General features: G+C 43.5%; 1 pseudogene; it reads right to left on the bottom strand.

Moving 5' to 3' along the window:
• Positions 1-15565: 15565 nt before the first annotated feature.
• Positions 15566-17448, bottom strand: LOC144370381 (transmembrane 9 superfamily member 3-like; annotated as a pseudogene).
• Between the last annotated feature and the right edge of the window lie 4117 nt (positions 17449-21565).

Below are 21565 nucleotides of genomic sequence, written 5' to 3'. Positions count from 1 at the left end.
GACACCCATGCGGTTGCAATAGGCTGATCTGGACAGAGCCTGAGCTCCAGAAGAGGTCATCCAGTGGCGGGATGTTCCTAGGCTTACCCTGAGCATGAGCTCAGGAGAGTTTGGCCAGGCAGATCAGATCTAGGCATAAGCTCCTGCAGTGGTTGGCTGATGGGGGAATGGATCTGTGGCCATTCTGTGCCCAGGCTTCCACTGCAGGTCATCCTCACAGATCTGGGGTGATCCTGAGCTCCCAAAGATGTCTGGCAATGAGTGGAGGAAGTCCTGGGCTGAGCCTAAGAACCACTGATGTCAGGTGGTGGCAGGTAGAACCAGGGCTTTCCCTGGGGCCTGGCTCCTGGGCAGAGCTTGAGGTCCAGGTGAGGTGTGCAGGTGGTGGGATGGAACCAGTCCTACACTTGCCAAGGTTCCCGTGCAGGTTGGAGAGGCAATCCTGAGCCAAGCCTAAGCTCCATCTGCTATCTGGCAGTGGAGAAATGAACTCAGGCCTACTACTGGACTCCCACAGGTGTACTAGGATAATGTGGGCTGAGCCCAAGCTCCAGCAGGAGTCAGCAAATGAGCAGAGGCAGTCCTGGCCCGGGCCTGAGTCTGGTGTGCATCTGACCATAGATAGAGTTGGTATTGGGCTGAGTCTAAGCTCCAGCAGGGATCACACACTGGTGGGATGGCACTGTGTCTATCCATGTGTAGGTTCCCAAGTAGGTGGACTAGGCTGATCGGAGAAGAACCAGAGTCCAGAATGTGTCTGCCTGTGGGGTGAGGCTGTAGAACTTGTGGCCTGAGCTCTACCAGGGGCCTACTTGTGGCAGTTGATCCCAGGCCTAGCTTGGACCAGGCTCCCACACCTGTCAGCACTGCTGATCTGGGTGGGGTTGAACTTGGGTGACTGATTGTCAGTGGGTAGAGTCATTCATGAGCAGAGCCTGAGCTTTGGTGCCAGTCTCATGATGACTGGATCGACTTGGGCTACCCTGGGCTCTGGCTTTGTCTCCTGCCAGGACACTGAGTTGGATCTGGTTAGAGCTGGAGCTCTGGTGGGATTCTGCAGGTGGCGGGATGCAACTGGGCCTCCCCTTGCACAGGATCCTGCGCAGGTCAACAAGGCCAATCTTGGGCATGTTTGAGCTCTGCCTGTGAGCAGAGACGGTCCTGTGTCTGGCCTTAGGGCTGCTTGGGGCCTGCTTGTGGCATTGGTCCAAGGCCTAACTTGGGGCAGGCTTGCTTGCCTGTCAGAGGGAGATCTGGACTGGGGCTGAACTTTGGTGACTGTCTGACAGTGGACAGTCATTTCTGGGAGGAGCCTGAGCTCAGGTACCAGTCTGAAGGTGACTTGATGGACTTGGGCTACCCTAGGCTCTGCCTCTGTCTCCTACCATGTTGTCGAGTTGGATCTGGGCAGAGCTGGAGCTCTGGTGGTGGTCTGCAGCTGTCAGGATGGAGCTCAGCCTCCCCTTGCCTGGGCTCTTGTGCAGGTCAGCAAGGAAAATATGGGCTATTTATGAGCAGCAGGGGACAGCATGAGGGTGGTAGTGGTCCTGGGCCAAGCCTGAGCTCCAGCAGGGCTCAGACAGTAGAGGAATGGAACATTCCTAACCTTTCCCTGGCTCTGCTGCAGATGCTCCAGCTAGACCTGGGCTGGGAATGAGCTCTGGAGAGTGTCTTGCCTGTGGGCAGAGTCAGTCCTGGGCCAAGCCTGAGCAGAGGTGAAGGTCTGGTGGTGGCCACATGTTCCCAGTGTTACCCTGTGCCAGGGCTCCTGTGCACATCTGCAAGGGTTAACTGGTTGGATGCTGAGATACAGCAGGGTGTCAGCTGTTGGCAGGAGGGACAGGATCTACCCTGTCAGGACTTCTCAGTGGATCAGCAAGGTGGATTTGGGCACAGATGAGCTCTGGCAGAGGTGGGCCATTGGGCAGAGACTGTCTTGTTTCTGGCCTGAGCTCTGCTCACAGCCTGCTTGTGGCAGTTGGGTCCAGGCCTACCTTGGGCCAGGTTCCTGCCCCTGTCAGCAAGGCAGATCTGGGTGGCTGCCAAAATGACTTTTGGTAGGGTAGGCCTTTGGGCAGAGACTGCTAGTCTCATGGTTACTGGATTGCCTTGGGCTACCCTGGGCTAGGACTTCATCTCCTGCCATATCATGGAGTTGGATTTGGGTAGAGCTGGAGGTCTGGTGGGGTTTTGCATGTGGCGAGATGACATTGGGCCTATCTTTGCCTCTGCCTTCAAGCAGGTCAGCGGGGCCAATCTTGGCCGAATTTGAGCTCCACTTGTTGATCAGAGGTGGTCCTGTATCTGGCCTGAGCTCTTCTTGGGGCCTGCTTATTTCAGCTGGTACCAGGTCTACCTTGGACTAGGCTCCTGTGCCTGTCAGTGAGGCTGATCTTGGTTGGGGCTGAAGTTCTGCAGCTGTCTGTCAGTGGGCAGAGTAGGTCCTGGGCAGAGCCTGAATTCCAATGCAAGCCTCTTGATGACTGGAAGGACAGGCCAACCCTGGGCTCGGGTTTTGTCCTGCCAGGTCTTTGAGTTGGATCTGGGCAGAGCTGAAGCTCTGGTGGGGTTCTGCAGGTGGCGGGTTGCAACAGGGCCTCCCCTTGCCTGGGCTCCTGTGCAGGGTAGTGAGGCTGATCTGGGACTTGTATATGCTCTGGCAGGGTTCTGCCTGTGGCAGAGTCAGTCCCGAGCCGAGTCTGAGCTCTGGTGGTGGTGTGGCGTTGGACATATGCTCCCAGGACTACCCTATTCCTGGGCTCCTGTGCTCATCTCATCTACAAGGCTAATCTGGTTGGTGCCTGAGATACAGCAGGGGTCTGCTGGTGGTGGGATGGACCAGGGCCTATTCTGGGCTTCAGCTACCACTCAGGTCGTCGAGGCTGAAATGGGCCAGGATTGGTCACCAGCGAGTGTTTGTTGGTGGGCAGTCTGTCCTGGTCCAAACCTGAGCTCTGGAGGTAGCTGCTGGAGGGTGGAGGCAGTCCTGAGCAGAACCTGAACTTTGGTGCCAGTCTCAAGATGAGTGGATGAACTAGGGCTACCCTGGGCCCCGTCTCCTGCACAGGTCCTCACGGTGACTCTGGACTGGATCTGAGCTCCTGCAGTGGTCTGCTGGTGGGCAGAGGCAGTCATGGCCCAAGGCTCAGCTCTGGGGAGGGTCAGCCAGTGTTAGGATGGACCTGGACCTACCCTTTCCTGGGCTCCATGCAGGTTTGTGGGGCTGATCTGGGCAGAGCCTGAGTTCCAACAGGTGTCTGCCAGTGTGGGGACGTGGTCCTGGGCCAGACTTGAGCTCGGTGCAGGTCTCCCAGTTGAGGGATGGACACTGGCCTACCCTGTGTCTGGCCTCCTGCCCAGGTCAGCGGGGGCAGATCTGGACTGTACATGAGCTCTGGTTGGTGTCTGCAGGTGAGTAGAAGCATTCTGGGCTGGGCCTGAGCATCCCACTGCAGCTCCAGTGCATCTGGGAAGGGCCTGAGCTCCGGTGGGTATCTCTGGACCTTTATTTTATTCATTTGTTCATAGAAGGTACTGAGAGTCAAACCCAGTGCCTCACACGTGGGAGACAAAGGTTCTATCACTGAGTCACAACCTCAGCCCTATGTGCTTCTTGTTGACCTTTAATCATACCATCTTTTTGTTCTATATCACTTTTTTCATGCATGAATTTGAATTTTAATAAATAACTATTATTTGATATCACCAGTAATGCTTCCCAAGCTGGCCCCAAATCAGACCTTGATCCTCAGCAGGATTACATCCCACACATCCACGTCGCCTCTGGCATAGGTGCGAAAGAGACATAACTAAGACATGGTCCATGACTCTCAAGTTTTGGGAAAAATTGCTTTGAAGAGGTAAAGGGTAAGGCTACACTTGACAGAGATCTGCAGAATTCAGAGCAGGTATGTTTTTGAATAAGATTTATGTATTGATAGTTTGTTTATTTCCTTTTTGCTGATGTAAATTTATCTGTAATTTTTTTTTCATTTTTCTTTTTGGAACTGGGATCAAACCCATGGCTTTGGGAATGAGAGGCAAGCTCTTTGCGGTTTTGCCATTGATTGCTTCCCAGGCCATTCATTCATTGTCAGCGTGGGAATTTGGGGCTGATTCTATGAATGAATGTACTATGAATATTAAAAAGAGACTGACCAATGGCATTAGTATGTGTCCAACCCAATTAGCATAACTTTGGACCAATAGCATTGGTACTTTTTTCAAGTCCTAATTAGCATAAGTTTGGACCAATAGCATTGGTACTTCCTTCAAGTCCTAATTAGCATAAGTTTGGACCAATAGCATTGGACCAAGTGCTATATAAACCCCTTGGAGGTTGTTCTGGGAGGAGAAGCTGTGAGGCCTTCCAGACTGCTGCCCTCGCGCCTCGCCGGAGCCTCGCCTCGTCTCGCCGGAGCCTCGCCTCATCTCGCCGGAGCCTCGCCTCGCCGGAGCCTCGCCTCGCCTCGCCGGAGCCTCGCCTCGCCGGAGCCGGAGCCGGAGCCGGAGCCGGAGCCTCGCCTCGCCTCGCCGGAGCCTCGCCGGAGCCGGAGCCGGAGCCGGAGCCGGAGCCTCGTCTCGCCGGAGCCGGAGCCTCGCCGAGCCGGAGCCGGAGCCTCGCCGAGCCGGAGCCGGAGCCTCGCCGAGCCGGAGCCGGAGCCTCGCCTCGCCTCGCCTTGCCTCGCCGGAGCCTCGTTTCGCCTCGCCGGGGCCTCGCCGGAGCCTCGCTTTGCCTCGCCGGAGCCTCGCCTCGCCTCGCCGGGGCCTCGCCTCGCCTCGCCGGAGCCGGAGCCTCGCCGAGCCGGAGCCGGAGCCGGAGTCGGAGCCTCGCCGGAGCCGGAGTCGGAGCCTCGCCGGAGCCGGAGCCGGAGCCTCGTCTCGCCGGAGCCGGAGCCTCGCCGGAGCCGGAGCCGGAGCCTCGCCGGAGCCGGAGCCGGAGCCTCGTCTCGCCGGAGCCGGAGCCTCGTCTCGCCGGAGCCGGAGCCTCGTCTCGCCGGAGCCGGAGCCTCGTCTCGCCGGAGCCGGAGCCTCGTCTCGCCGGAGCCGGAGCCTCGCCGGAGCCGGAGCCGGAGCCTCGCCGGAGCCGGAGCCGGAGCTTCGCCGGAGCCGGAGCCGGAGCCGGAGCCTCGCCGAGCCGGAGCCGGAGCCGGAGCCGGAGCCTCGCCGAGCCGGAGCCGGAGCCTCGCCGAGCCGGAGCCGGAGCCTCGCCTCGCCTCGCCTTGCCTCGCCGGAGCCTCGTTTCGCCTCGCCGGGGCCTCGCCGGAGCCTCGCTTTGCCTCGCCGGAGCCTCGCCTCGCCTCGCCGGGGCCTCGCCTCGCCTCGCCGGAGTCCCAAGGAAGTTCCAGCCTGCTTTGTTTCCCGGAGATGGTTCTTCGACTTCGTAGAGGCTGCCGAAAGAAGAAATGGTTGAGAATCTGCTGGGGTCTGCTGCAGCCCTGGATGGAATGGCCCGCCATGAAGAGCTAGGACTCCTCTCTGCTGCAGAGGCCTCCCTGCCCCTTGCGGGCAGCGCCTACCTGCCAGCAGAAGCCATGGAGCTTCGTCTTCGAACTCCGGTTTCAAAGGTATTGTTATATTTTAGATAATTAGTCTAATATTGAAATTTGTTAATTTTAATTTCTAATAGTGAAAATTATGAGATTTATAAAGAATAGAAAATTACTTCCCACAGTTCTGGAGGTAAGAAGCTAGAAAAAGTCTGTCCCAATAGTTGAGTCATCATTTGGCAGAAAAGTGGGAGAGAGTGTATACCCACTCTTAAAAGCCCTTTTTTCTTTCCATTCATTTGATGTTGATTTGAGTGTTATTAAAATGTTTAAAGGAACCGAGGAAATGTTTCATTTTATTAATTTTCACTTATTGGTTGTTTTAGTTATAAAATCCGTTTTAAATTTTTTTTTTTAGTTGTTAATGGACTGTTTATTTTGTTTATATGCGGTACTGAGAATTAAACCCGGTTCCTCACACATACTAGGCAAGTGCTCTACCACTGAGCCACAAAAAACTCATTTTGATATAGTCCCTATTTATATAATTATACTTTACCTTTTTAGAGTTGCATTCTTAGGATGTACATGGCGGTGGGATTCACTGTGTTGTTTCCATGTATATACATGGGAAAGCTGTGTCAGAGTCTTTCCACTGTCTTTCCTTTGCTTATGTCCTTTCCTTTCCCTCCATTCCCCATCGTCTAATGTACTGTACTTCTGTTCCTATCACTGCTCCTGTTGTGAGTTAGCTTCCACATATCAGAAAAAAACCTTTGTCCATTGTTTTTTGTAAACTGGTTTATCTTCATTAGCATGATTGTCTCCAGGTGAATCAATTTATGGGCAGATACTATAGTCATGTATTTTTCTGCAAACTGGTATGTTTTCTTTAATCAACTTTTTAAAAAAGGTGTTCCACTTTGACATATCATACATAAATATAGTATGATTTCTCATGTTTCTGGTTGTGCGGGATGTAGCATCATACTAGTCATGTATTTGTGTATGTACTTTGGATGATGATTCATTCTACTATCCATTCTACCCAATATACTCCTTCCCCTCTCTTTACTCCTCTATGCAATCTAAAGCAACTGTATACTTTCCTACTCCCCCACCTTCTCATACACTGATTAGCATAAGCATATCAGGGAAAACTTTCAACCTTTTGTTTTTTGGGATGGGCTTATCATTTAGCATGATAAGCTGCATGCATTTACCAGCAAATGTCATAATTTCATTCTTTAAGGCTGAGTTGTATTCCATCATATATATGTGTGTAAAATTGGTTTTTTTTGTGTGTATATATATACACACACACGTATATCTATACTCATACACACCACATTTTCTTTATTCATTTATCTGTTGAAAGGCACCTAAGTTAGTTTCATAGTTTAGCTGTTATGAGTTGAGCTGCTGTAAACATAAGGTGGCTGTGTCATTGTAATATGTTGATTTTAAGTCGTTTGTGTATAAAATGAGGAAAGGGATAGCTGTGTCAGATATTGGTTCCATTCCATGTTTTCTGAGGTACCTCCATGCTACTTTCCATAATAGTTGCACCAATTTGCAGTCCCAGAAGCAATGTGTGCATGCACCCTTTTCCCCACATTGTCGCCAACATTTATTGTTACTTGATGATTGCATTCTGGATAATCAAGTTTGTGACTGGGGTGAGATGAAATCTTTGAGTAGTTTTGATTTGCTTTCCTCTGATGGCTAAACGTTGAACATTTTTTTCATGTATTTGTTGCTTCTTCTGTGAAGTGTCTGTTCAGTTCCTTAGCCCATTTATTGATTTGGTTATTTGTTTTTTTGGTGTTAAGTTTTCTGAGTTCTGCATATATCCTAGGGATTAATGCTCTGAGGTGCATGTGGGGAAGATTTTTTCCCATTCTGTAGGCTCTCTTTTCACATTATTGATTGTGTCCTTTGCTGAGAATATACTTTTTAGTTTGAATCTATCCTGTTTATTAATTATTGAATTTACTTCTTGGAATGTAGGAGTCTCCTTAAGGAAGTCAGGTCTTAGGCTGTCATAGTCAAGATGTGGGCCTACTTTTTCTTCTATTAGGCACAGGTTCTCTGTTCTAGTGCCTAAATTTTGATTCATTTTCAGTTGAGTTTTGTCAAGAGAGAGGGCTTTACTTTCTTATTTTGTTTTATGTGGCTTTACAATTTTCCCTGCACCACTTGTTGAATAGACTTTTTAAATTTAATGTATGTTTTTGGTGCCTTTGTCTAGTATGATATAACGGTATTTTGTGAGTTTGTCTCTGTTCTGTACTGTTCATTGGTCTCTGTGTTGTTTTGGTGCCAATGCAATGCTGTTTTTTGTTACCGTGGCTCCGTAGTACAGTTTAAGCTATACTATTATGGTGTGTCTTACTTCACTCTTCTTGCTAAGTATTGCTTTGGCTATTCTGAATCTCTTATTTTTCCACATGAATTTCATGGTTGCTTTTTCTAGTTCTGTGAAGAATTGTCTTTGGGATTTTAATATGAATTCCATTAAAATTTATGCCCAAGCACAAATTAGTTAAAACTATGAAAAAGAATCCCAGTTCACCATGGACCTGACAGCTATCTGGTCACTGGTGTCTGTTGAGCCAGCTATTATCTCCTGCACACTGGGTGGTGGCTAAGCTGAGGTTACTTGTTGCATTTCGGTGTTAATGGTGTCTTAGAGTTGAGTCTACTCTGCATGTTGGTGCTGACGTCTAGATTCAGGCACACTTTTGCCACCACACAACCTCTTTTCTGGGTTTTTAAAACTTAATTGTGTCTGAAAATTTCTTTGGGTCCTTTAACCACTTTGCTTGATCAATGTCTGTGTGCTAGGCACTATACTAGGTGTGGAGTACAGAGTGAATAGGCCAAGTCCTTGCTTCCATGGCACTTAATGAAGTTTGTAGGATAATCATAGCATCTATATCTACCTCAATGTTACTGTGAAACTTATAAGACGGTATGTCTGTTAATAACTGCAGTGCTGAGGACTGTAATATTGTTGAGGAAATTCACAGACGATTTCATCAGGCACCACCTTGTTTTTGTCTGGGAAGTCAGAGCAATATAAAGTTGTTACTTTTTCTGTAATAAAACATTGTTTTATTAGTTACACATGACAGTACAATTCTCTTGACAATTTGTACATTTGAATCAAATGGGGTATAATTTCTCATTTTTCTGATTGTACAGGTTGCAGACTCACATTGGTCATACACTCACCTATATATACATACAGCAATAATTATTTTATTATTTTATTCTGCTGCCCTTCCTATCCCCCCTTCCCCCCCTCCCCTGAAATCTCTCTACCCAATCTAATGTGATATACTTCCTTTTTTTTTTCTCCTCGCAACATCATACATGTATTCTGTATAATGATGAGGGTCTCCTTCCATCTTCCGTGCAATTCCCCTTCTCCCTCTTTTTCCCTTCCACCTCTCTTTCCTATTTAGTGGTAACCTTCTTCTCAATGCTCTTCCTCCCTATCCCATTTTGAGTCACATCCCTTATATCAGAGAAGACATCCGGCATTTGTTTTTTAGGGATTGGCAAACTTCACTTAGCATAATCTGCTCTAATGCCAACTATTTTCCCTGTAAATGCCATGATACTGTTATTTTTTAGTCCCAAGTAATATTCCATTGTGTATAAATGCCACATTTTTTATCCACTCATCTATTGAAGGGCATCTAGTTTGGTTCCACAGTCTAGCTACTGTGAATTGTGCTGCTATAAACATTGATGTGGCTGTGTCCCTGTAGTATTCTCTTTTTAGGTCTTTTGGCTATAGTCCGAGAAAGGGAATAGCTTGGTCAAATGGTGTTTCCATTCCCAGCTTTCCAAGGAATCTCCATACTGCTTTCCAAATTGGCTGCACCAATTTGCAGTTCCACCAGCAATGCATGAGTGTACCTTTTTTCCCACATCCTCCCCAGCACTTATTGTTGCTTGACTTCATAATGGCTGTTATTCTTATTGAAATGAGATGGTATCTTAGAGTAGTTTTGATTTGCATTTCTCTATTTGCTAGAGATGGTGAGCATTTTTCATGTATTTGTTAATTGATTGTATATCCTCTTCTCAGAAGTATCTTTTCAGGTCCTTGGCCCATTTGTTGATTGGTTAATTTATTTGTTGTTGTTTAAATGTTTGAGTTCTTCCTATACTCTAGAGATTAGAGCTCTATCTGATGTGAGGGGTAAAAATTTGTTTCCAGGATGTAGGCTCCCTATTCTCCTCACATATTATTTCTCTTGCTGAGAAAAAAACTTTTTAGGTTGAATTCATCTCATTTTTTGATTCTTTTGCTTTAGGTGTCTTATTCAGGAATTTGGGGCCTGCCCCCACGTGAGAAAAACAGACATTTAACACAGTTTATATCTGAAACCTGTGAACTTCAGGGATCCCTGTGGGTTGCCTCTGTCTCCAGGTCAGACACACAGTTCTGTGCTTACTCAGTACAGGTTTGGAGACCCTTGAAGCCTCTCCTATAACCATGAGAGCCAGTGCTTCATAGTGGCAAATTCTGAGTCTCCAGCTCACATAGATGACATATCCCTATGGTGCTGACTTCCCCCCAGTCAGTTCATCTCCTGCCTTCACATACTCACTGGGCTGCCATTTAGCTGGAAGGCCCTGTTCCATGATGGGAATGTTCTAGACTTTGCCTTAATTGTTCAGAGCTCTTGGAGAGGGGCTTGGCCTTTCCTAATCCCCAGAACACTCTCTGTGTCCTCTTCACATGGTCCTGTTATTACTGGCTCTGAGTGTGCTTTTTGCAGATGGTGGTGTACTGCAAGCTCATACCACATTCATTTTGTGTCCTCTTCCTTATGGCACTTAGCAAGGTGCTGAGAGTTGGTCTGAAAAATGACCCAAAACTTCATGACCATAGGGTTAGGAAAACCTAGGGGTTGGAGACAATGATAGTCTGGAGAGAAACCAATTCCTCCTAGGGAAACACATGCACAATCAAACTTCATTTTAGTAAAACAACATCCTGCACACTAAAACCAAGTAATTCTGGATGGATTTCGGAGAGTTAAAAAAATGAAGGGAAAAACAGAAGTAGAACATAAAATTGAATAGTTTTTCAATTTCTGCTTGGGATCTGGTTCTCACTGTCAATCACACTGTGCTCTAGCTGGGGATCATGAATATATCACATGAAGTGAGAGATGTAGAAACACATATTCAGTTATTTGTCTTGTTGTGACACAGCACATTTCCTTAGTCTTTTATGAGGGAAAAATTACACATTTCCTTTAAATATTGCTCCTAATGAATGCTGTGCTAGGGCTGTTCTGCCTCAGCCAATAAAGACCTGGGCTTTGTTCAGAGGGATCCAGATTTTTAGAAAACGGCTAAGCAGCAGAGAGAGACATATCAAATCAGTTGTCAGAACAGGACTCCACCAGGACTGTAAATATTGAGCAATCACTTCTGATTCTGTGTTCTTAGTATCTGTGCTGCCTCTGCATCTGGTGGTCTCTAACTGATAAGCTGGCTTTTGACATTGGCCTGCATGAGGACACCACAGGTGAAGACTTGGGGATGGTGGAGAGCCTGGCTGGGGTTGGGTTGGACCATTGTGTGAGATGCCATGGAAGATGGATTAGACCAATGCCCTGTGGTGGGTAGAATCATGAAAAAGTGCTTTCTTCTTGACATATTGATGGAGGAAGGAAGTCTGATTTTTTCCTAATGGCAATCCCCAGGTAATTAGTTGGATATTCAAACTCTACTCTTTCATGAGTTTGGAGGGGAAAACTAGTACTTACTATTCATCTCACTGGGTGTTAACTATCATAGTGTGCACTGGTTAGTTTATAAAATATCACTGCATATCTCTCATTTTAATCAGACTTTAAGTATACACATGTAAAGTCCTCAATGTCAACATACAAACAAAAAATAGGAGAATGAGAACCTCCTTCATTTCTCTTATCATAGGCCATTGTGCTGAATTGAATATCTGTTAAGGAGATACGCATTTCCATATTTTTGAAACAAATATAGGTTTATATTAACATACTTATACTTTAGGAAAGTCAAAATAAGAGAACTCTTCTCAGTTCTCTGAGGAATTTAGACTTAATTGATAAACCTATACAGTGTGGATCTTTGTTTTTTTGACAAAGAGTATGCATGGCTTTTGTAATTGAAAAGCCATGAGACAAAGTAGAAAAAAATAATTGAAGTAGCCCAATTTTGTTCCTTTCAGGAGAGGATTCAGTCCATCCTCTCACTCCTTCCAGAAATGCTTTCTGCTGGGTTGTGAGTGTAGCTCTATGGTGAAGCCCTTGCCCAGTGCAAAAGGCCCTGGGGTTCAGTCCCTGGTGCTGCAGAATTAAGTAAAGCTGAACAGTAGCAAACATGGCTGCAATTCTAGCTCTGTGGCAGAGCACTTGCCTAGCTCCTTTAAATACTGGGTTCAAATCTCAGAACCACATTTAAATAAATAAATAAAATTAAGGCTCATTGACAAATAAATAAATGAAAACCAATAGCAAACATTTTCTGGAATGCTATTGCACAGTAAAGTAGTGAGTATTGATAACATTTAGATATGGTATATTTCAACAAGGTGGAAGAAAAGAGCCCAGATGTTTTCACCATATAAAAAGGGGAAATGTTTAAGGAGGTAGGTGTCTTTAACCTGATATAAACATTGTACCGTATTTGGTGTATCAAATCATCACAAGGTTCTCTCTAAATACATAGAATTTTTACATTTTATATATCAGTTAGCAACAAATTTAAAATATTTTCCATATTCTCTGAAGTTTTGTAAACAAAACATGATTAAAACGTTATTCATGAATAAATAACTTCTGAGAATCCTAGGCACTCTCATTTTTATTTCATTTTTCCATAGGCTCAGTAATACTTCTGTATTTTCTCTAGGCTTTTGGTATTCTCATCTAATATATTGGCACACTGTTAAATGAAATTAAAGTCAAGGTTGCTCTTCAGCAGACATATAAGACAGGTTCTGGAAATTGTGTTCCTATGATAAGATGTTAGGATGACAGTCCCTCTCCCTGCATCAGATCCCTTGTGATACTCTGAAGCCCCATAGATCTACTTTTTCTGAATTACTGGATTATTTATTGTTTTTATTATTTGTTTTCTGCTTCTCTACTTCATCAGAATGGCACCCACAAGGCAGGTGACTATTTTTCTTGTTTACTGATGTATCATAAGCTACTGTGAAACAGTGATTGGCAAATAGTGGTTACAGTATAAATGGTTGTGTGAGTGAATGCAAAACTAACTACAACTCTAAAACTTGGATCTGGTGAATAAAGATAAGGAATTCTGCCAGGTGACCTGCAAGTAAGAGAGATTGTGTAAGGAAAGCGTCATGAAGCACAGGCTACATATTGATGCTAAGGATGCTTCAGAAATATTATTGGATTAGTCTTCATTGACTCATGCAAAATTAACTTTGAGTGCATACAGTATGTTACTTGGAGCTCGGAAAACCAAGACAACTGCCGCTGAAGACAGGAGATTTTTCTACCTCAGGGGCAAGTCTTTTGGGATAAAGGTCAAGGCAAGGTGTGGATCCCCATCTGAGCTACTCTTTTCCTTGGCTCTGAATGTAGATTTAAATGCAGAAGTACATGGAAAATGAAATCTCCTTTTCTTAACAAATAAGATAACTGGGAATCAGCAGTTTCTTGAAGCAGAAACGATTTTGCTTTCCCTCTTTTCCCAAAGCAGCAGATTTCTGGTCTCACCAATCAACTAACCATGTGAGTTGGGGGAGGAGGCATCTGCATTTGTCACTGGGATCAGTTCCCTCACTCCCAGGGCAGGTGGCTACAGACTCTCCAGTCCCCACCCTGTAACAACTGAAGCTGCAGACAGCCTTCCTTCCAAGAGCACCTTCCCAGTGGGTGATCTGGGGACACAGAGGAACCAGGACTCTTCTGGTGTCTAGACTGACAGTTTCCCTGGACCAGGTAAATGCTGCCTGCTGGGCCCTGGCCAGGCATCCTCAGCTAATGGTATAACAGAAACAAAGTTACAGTCCCCTGTCAGGGACAAGAATGCAGGCCAGGGGAACTGGGACTGTTATTGCTGCAAAGCAGATTTCTCTGACATCTCCCTGCATTTTGCGTTTTTTCCCCAGTGGTAACCAATAACATCCTAAGCTGAAAGAGTTTTGTATTGTCTGGTTGTGCAACAAAGGAAGGAGAAACACAGGCCTGACCTTGTGTCTCCTATTTATTTCTTTAAAAAAATTCTCTTGTTCTGCAAGGGATGGAATCCAGGGCCTCACACATGCCTGGCAAGTGCTGTGCCCCTGAGCTCCACCCTGGTGCCATCTTCTCTTTCTTTATGCTCCATTCAGTAGTCAGCAGCTGTGCTGGTTCTTACTTGGAGTGCATCCAGAACCTGGCCTCCACTCCATGCCTCCATTGCTCTGGCCTCCCTGGTCAAGCTGTGGCCTCTCCTGGTGGCTGGGATGACCCCAGTGGGCTCCTGGCTTCTCCACCTCTAGATTCCTATCTGTAGGAAAAGAGCAGTGGAGGGTATACTTCCAATCCTTTCCTTTTTAAATGAAGCACTGCCACTACTAAAGTTTGAATCTGGAATGATCCCCACAGGCCCAGGTGAGAAAGCTTTGATCACAGTCACAGGTGCTATTGGGAGGAAGTGGGATCTTTAAGGGGGAGGCTAGTGGGGAGCTTCCTGTTAAGGGCCTCCTTTCAGGGGACTGAGGAACCATGGTCTCTTAATTTCCCACTCTCTGCTTCCCAGCCACCATTAAGTGAGTCACTTGCAACTATGAACTGCCAGGGTGATATGTGGTTTCACCCCAGGTCCAAGAACAACAGGGCAACCAACCATGGAGTGAAGCCTACAAAAGTCAGCCAGAATATACCTTTGTCTTTCTAAGCTGATTACCTCAGATATTTGACACAGTAATGGAAGGTAATGCAAGTACAAAGCAGGGGAGGGGACCACAGAGAAAAAGGTGTAACAGTGAAAAATTATGTGGAACACCCTAGAACCAAGTCAAGAACAGCACCTTGTCAGCATTCCACATGGCTGCATCCTAGCCCTAGTCCCTCCTCCCTCCAGAAGTAACCAGCCCCAGGGCACACATGCTCAAGGGCTAAGACAGACACCCCATGCACCACTTGGTATGTCTTTGTGCAGTTCTTGGTTTGCAGGTTCCCCGCCCTGTGTGTCTTTTCCTTGGTCTCTTTGTTATAGTGGCAGGCCCTGGGACCCATGGAGGTCCTCACATGTGGATTTTGCTAATTCATATTTAGAATATTGTACACACCTTCCTTTCTCTTTCTTCCATATCTCTTGCAAAATGGCAGCTGGATGTAGAGACCGGTTCAGAGTAATCTGTGATGCTGAAAAAAGTTCTGAATTTTAAAGTAGATATTGGGACCTGAGTCAAATAACATTAGAAACAAGATTATGATGCTAATGTCCACCAATTGAAGCTCACCAGGCTGTCACCTGTGGTCAGAGTCAGTTTACCTAGATTTCTGGTGGCTCCACAGCCACACAGAAGCATTTCAGAAAGAAACATGGAAGAGTGACCCTTAGAAGATTCTGTCTTTTATTCAATGACTCCAAGATGTGAGTCAGGACAGGGTCACGAAGTGAGTCAGCTTGGTGATTGAGCATCTTCAATCACTTTTGTACTTTTGTCTCAGGGGTGGGAAGATTACTGGAGAGTCACAGTCCATGTTGGGAAAGAGGTTGTTCCCTAAATGGCCATTTCCCCTTGTTCTGGGCAAACCTGGGGTAGGTAATGCCTGGTAAGAAAAAGGTTGGCTCAGTAATTTCTGTTGCCTCAGAGTCAGTCTCCACATAGTTTTGGATATGACCACCATGTGGTCCTGCCTGAGGTTTTCGTTCTATTAGGAGTGCTTTTGTTGACTTGTGGAGATCATGGAGAGCCACCTATTATCAGGAAGGCCATTTCCCTTTCTGAGTTCCTTTCAGGGTTTAGATGAAAACAGCACTGACTTCTACCCATATAAAAGAGAAATTGATCCAAAGTTCCAGGTTTTCTTGTGCCTCTAATCAATTTTCACATTAGTATAGATTTTTTGTTTTTTGGACAAAGGCCCTTGTTCCCATGTAAACAAGTGCTCCACACATTACCCCAAGGCTGTGCTAAATACCACCATGTATCCAAAGTAAAATGTTTGAAGTAAGCCATACATCTTTGTTTCAAAAAAAAATATTAGTAAAGCGAATACGTGTAAACAGGGATTGAAGTTGATTCAGCAGAGAGAAAACTTGTCCACTGCCACCTATAATCCCATTTAGCAAGAAGTGTGTGCACACAATATCACATAGATGGTAACAATGCAAAGGATGGCCAGAACCAGCATTATGAAGCCCTAGACATAATAGATGTGAAAATGAAATACATTTCAATAAAGATAAGCCAAAAGGTAAAGTTTGTCCCAGGCAAACAATAACTGCAGGCTACATAAAATATTTTTTCTCCAGTATAGGACAAGGCATAGCATTGGCACAACAAAGGAAGTTGGGCTGACCTAACAAATTTCAGCCGAGTATTATACCAATAAGATTTAGATTTTTGTTCCAAAAGGAATGGCTCTTGAAGCATGGTAATAAATAAATATAAAATTGATGAAGAAGGCCTGCAACACACTGAAGCTGGGATAAGGAATGCCCCAGTGAACATCTGTTTTATCCATCTCTTTTCTCCTTGTCTAGCATACAGACTTCCTCCAAAATAATCATTCATTGGTGATGTAGCAGCATAGAAAAATATATAAATCTTCTATCATTGCAATAATAATAACAATGAGAAACACAGGAAATATCTGAAATCCAGAACCAAGTAGAGAGGAAAATATTAGCTAGTGTCTTGATGATCTAAATACATCTCCATGCACCTGTTTCTATCCATATCCATCTCCTAAGTCTATCCATGTCAGCCATTTCTTCATTACTGAACCAGACATAATCTTTCCTTAAGTTCTCATTAAAATCATTGAAACTAAGCCTATCAAGATCACCATCCTGAAGGAGTTGAAAATTAAAAACCAGTGAATCCCCTGTTATAAAAAGGATGGATCAAGATATTTGTGCAATCGTTCTTCAAATTTTATATCTGACATTTTCCATTTTACCAAATATGACACCTGTGTTTTGGTATTGGGAACAGTTTCACATTTCCTCCAACAATTAAATTTCCATTAAAATCTATTTCAAGCTTTTTGTAGGTCCAAAGATAACAAACTTCTACATTTTCATCTGCTTCACCAATAATACCCCATATTGCTAAATCAACTATGTACATCTGGTACCAGTAGTGAATTTTGATAGCATAAACAAAGGCATCTCTCTTTATCAAAATCAATTTCACAGTAACTGGCTGGCATCACATCATCTTTAAATTTAATATCCAGACCACTAAATTCCATTTCAACTCCTTGAAGTATTTCTCCTAGAGCTTCATGGTAATGACTGTTACTTTTTTGACCCCACACAGATTAGAAGTGAAAAGTACTTATATGTTTCCAGGCGATTTTGGAAGGGCCCAACAGTATTCATCCATAAGACAACTTCTTCTGTATCTTGAAACTGACTTTCCTGCCTTGCTCCAGTCCACCATTCTGACAACCATACAGTCCTAAGTGAAAGCCACTCCTAGAGTCCTTAACATCCAATCTTGAATGTGAAAATGCAATTAAACCACCGATCAACTTTAGACCAAATGCAAGAGATTGTTTTGGGGCCAGGCCTTCCACTGGGAAACTGGAGACTTTAAGGTCAGAAGTGGCCTAAGTTAGAGACTACCAGATGGAGCCTCTGCTGGGAACATGTGTTGATGCTCCTCTGACTGGGCCCTGGGCAGCAGCAGCAGCAGCAGCAGCAGTGCAGCAGAAACTGACAGGCCAGGAGCGCCCTACAGAGGCCTCATCCTGAGCGCTCACGCCTGACTGGCCAATCAATTGCTCTGCCCCTGGTGCTTGTGCAGCAGTGATTCACATCCACAGGGCACTGGCAGACTGAAGGCCTGGGCCCAGCCGCTCCGATGATGCCCCTGCCTTAACAGCTCCTGCACTGCCCTCCTGATCCTGCCAGCCTCTTTCTCTGACTCAGCCACAACAGCATTGTGCAGATTTAAGTGAGTTTTTGAAAAATGCTTATCCCACCCCCAAAAGATAAAAAATTCATAGGGACAAGGACATCACTTGTTCTCAAATTGAATCTCCCACACACCAGGCATAGAGCTTGCCAAAGGTGACTATTCCTTATTTTTTGAAAGAATATATAAATAAATTTCTTTCAAATAGGTAATAACGAGTTGAGTGGTTAACTAGAGGTTAAAGAGTCAAGGAAGTAATTTTAAGAATGCTGTAGAGGGAGGGGTTGACTGAAGACTGGACCATGTGCCCTGATTGACAGCCTGTTGGATCCTAGTGCCCCACAGTGCTCAGGTGCTGATCAAGGATAGGAAGCATTCATCACAAGATCGGATAGGGACTCTTTCCCTGATTGTGTAGTTGGCTTCGAGGTATTAGCTTACTTTGGATTCTAGTTCCATACTGTGTATATAGTAATTGTGTGACAAGCCAGAGACTATCTGTCACACAATTACTATATGTGCAAAGACTGGTTTTCAGACTGGATGGTTTTCAGTATGTGCAAACTATGTGAGCATTAAATAAAGCCTTTTCATTTCTTCAGCTCTTTGTGCAGTTCTTTAGCATAATAGAAGGTTTATAAGGAAAGCAGACAAACAGACATTCTAAAGCAGATTTTCAGAGTGGTCATCAATATATCATTATTGTAATTCTTCAAAATTCTTAGTATCTTTTAATTGTATATCCATCAGAAACAAATCTAAGCTTATCTGTCTAAGGTAAGGAATTAAGGAATTTGTTTTTGCCTCTTATTTACTAAACTTTTTTACAAGTCCTCAAGTTTTTAGAAAACATTTATTCACATGTCAGGCTTGATGTTGGGGTTACTAAGATAAAAAAAAAATCGATTTTTATCCCCAGGAAGTTCATTGTACATTGGAAATAGAGATGCAGAAACCATGCATTTCTTTACACTGTGATAAGTAATATAATAGAGGTATTCACACAAGGTATAAAATTGCAAACAAAGGCTAGAGGCATGTTATTTAGAGTCAAAATTGACTTTGGCAAACAAGATTTTGTAAGGCAACTGTAAGAGTTTCTTTGTTTGTTTGAAGAAAAAGAAAATAGGAATCAGAGGGTGTGTGTGTGTGTGTGCAGAGTCTTCATGGGGGGTATAATTGGGGTATTTCAAGTGTGTGCAAAGCATGTGAAAAGTCATTAACATTTCATATAGCAGTTTCTCACTTTTCATTCTATATAGCATTTCTGTTTAGTAATCATTGATGAGATGCTGTGGCAGACAAACCGGGGCCATAATGACTCTTTATTCTAAGGATAACGTGAACCCACTGGATTTTATTCAGAATTGTTTCTTAGCTTTTCTTTTTCCTTTCCTCTTTCTTTCTTTACAACACATACTCTCGTTCAATATTCACAAAAAGAATATGGCCTCCTTTAAAAGATTTTGACAATTCTAAATAAACATTATAAAACAATTATGATTTCGTCGATAATATTTTCCCAGTTACTCTATGGTGAATGATTTATTTAATTAAAGATGTCACCCTCCTTTTACCATACTCCTCCCCCAACTCTTAGATGAAATTGTTATATGATTTCTTTGCAGTCACTGTGTTGAAAATAAAAGATTTAGGATCAGTGTGGTCAGTGGATAGATAATTTTCAGAATGAACTTAGGGGATCTGTTAAGAGGTTATTGTGTACTTCACATAAAAATGATAAATGCCTGAATTGAAATAGTAGTGGTAAGAGCAGAGAGAGCAGGATTGGTATGGAGATGCTTAAAGAGGTTGGATCAGTAGGACTGGGTAAAAGTTTCAATGTGGATTGGAAAAGATAGAAATGTTCAAGTTGACTGCCCAGGTTTTGACTCAGCCTTTTGGGTAGAAGGTGACCATATTACAGTGTGTTGAAGGGTTAGGTTCAGAAATAAGATAGGAAAAATTCTGAGCGTACCTGGGAATCTATTGATTTAGAGATGGATAATGTATAAAGTATATGGACATATTGACTGTAGCTCAAGAGAGAGATCTGATAGGCAAACGTAAATTTGAAGCTCATTGCTGAACAGACAGTAGTTGAAGTTATAGGATTGACTAAAATGTTCCAGGACAAAGTTAACTGGGATTATAAGAAGAAAATCCCATATTTACAGGGAGGAGGAAAAGATAAAACCTGAAGGATACTAAAACAGAATATCAGTGTAGTAGGAATTAAAGAAAATTATGAAAATTATCAGAATTGTGGGAAATGATAGAGAAAATAATTTTAAGATTATTCAAGAAGAAGGAGTCAACGTTAAAAGTGACTAAGAAGTCAAGGGGGTTAACCTCTACAATTGTCCATTTAATTTTGGTGTTAAAAAATCATAATGGCCATCATGAGGTGGCATTTTAATTTTTTTCTTTTAAAAAAGTGATTTCATTTAGAAAGAGAAAACAGAACGAAACCAAAAGTATACAGATATCACAAAAACATTTACTTAATTTTTTAAATGTTACAAGACCAATTGATCATTTTTATGAAAAGGAAGAGAAAAGGGTGTATTTTATTTGCCGCTTCCATATCATTATTTCAGTGAATTGTTGATTTTAGTAAATCCATATTACTAAAAATGACAAAACTGCCTTTTCAAATCTCTTTTTTTTTCAGGACATTAGCTGTATTTTCTTTATTATGTTAAGGAATAATTCAGAATGTTATTTTCTAATATATTATTAACAATTCTAGATTCATGTCACAGGCGTTATAGTTTGAAATTTTTCATCAAACTATTAATTCATTTTAAAGCAACAGCAACCAAACCTTGTAGCATCTCTTATGTGATTCACCAAATTAATCAACAATTAAAAGCATCAAGGAAAATTTATTCCCAGAGTGAGATTCTGCTCTTTGATTCAGGTCTTCAAGTTTAACTTATAAGCATGGGAGACAACATATACAAAGTTCAAATCTGGTGTCAATGAAGACAGGAAAGAGAAAGAAACTATAAAGTTTCTCCTCTATTCCCTAACAATATCTGGTAAACAACAGGTCAACAAAGTATTTCAAATTAATGTGAACACAAAGCTCAAAATAGCTTTGGCAATACAGGAGAGCAGAGAAAGCACTCAACTGTATGCCAAGGACAAAAATCAGATGAGAGGGTACAGGTGAAAAAACTGGCAGCAGGAGTAACATTTTGGGATTAGGAAGGAAAGAGATGCTTCCCAGGATTTGCCCACATTCTGAAACAGGATTGTGTGAGTTACGCTTCCTAGATACGTAGCATTTACAACATGCATGGCTAGTAACTCTGGAGATGTTAAATCAATTATGTATTTAATCCCAGGTCTCAATAAATTATTTCCTCAATAAATAATCTCTTCAATTAACTAAAGAAGATTCCAAGAATACATAGCATTTCCTATGTGAGGGTATCCTTTGTGAATAAATACATCTATTCTTATTTCTTTGGTCTCTGTTCACCCAAAGGGCAGAGACAAGACAGCTAAAATGGGATTTCTATTCTCTCAATAAATTTAGCATTAAGAGTCTTTAGCCTTCAGAACATCTACAGAGCAATAGAATTATCTAATTCATATCAGGAGGGACAGAAGATTGTGTCTCTCTATAGAGTCGGAGAGGCACTCTAGATACTTCAGAAAATTATAAGCAGAGAACTTTCCAAAATCTCCTATGAAGCTATATCTGGTAAATGTAATTTACTTTATAATTGACTTAAAATATTCTCAATTGGGAAATGAATTAGAATGTGTATCTAAATATTTCAATAATCTAGCACAATGCATGACTTTAAGACTTGGAAAATCACAGCACATGTAAATATAAGCACATGGACACACATGATTTGTATATTTCATTTAGGAAATGACATAAGGAAATGTAAGATTAAATTCTGACATGGAAAATTGTCAAGTCTTCATG

The sequence above is a fragment of the Ictidomys tridecemlineatus genome, chromosome 14, assembly GCF_052094955.1.
Source record: "Ictidomys tridecemlineatus isolate mIctTri1 chromosome 14, mIctTri1.hap1, whole genome shotgun sequence".
Classification (NCBI taxonomy): Eukaryota; Metazoa; Chordata; class Mammalia; order Rodentia; family Sciuridae; genus Ictidomys; species Ictidomys tridecemlineatus.
Note: the sequence above shows the minus strand (reverse complement) of the source record. Positions and strands in the feature narration are given on the sequence as shown.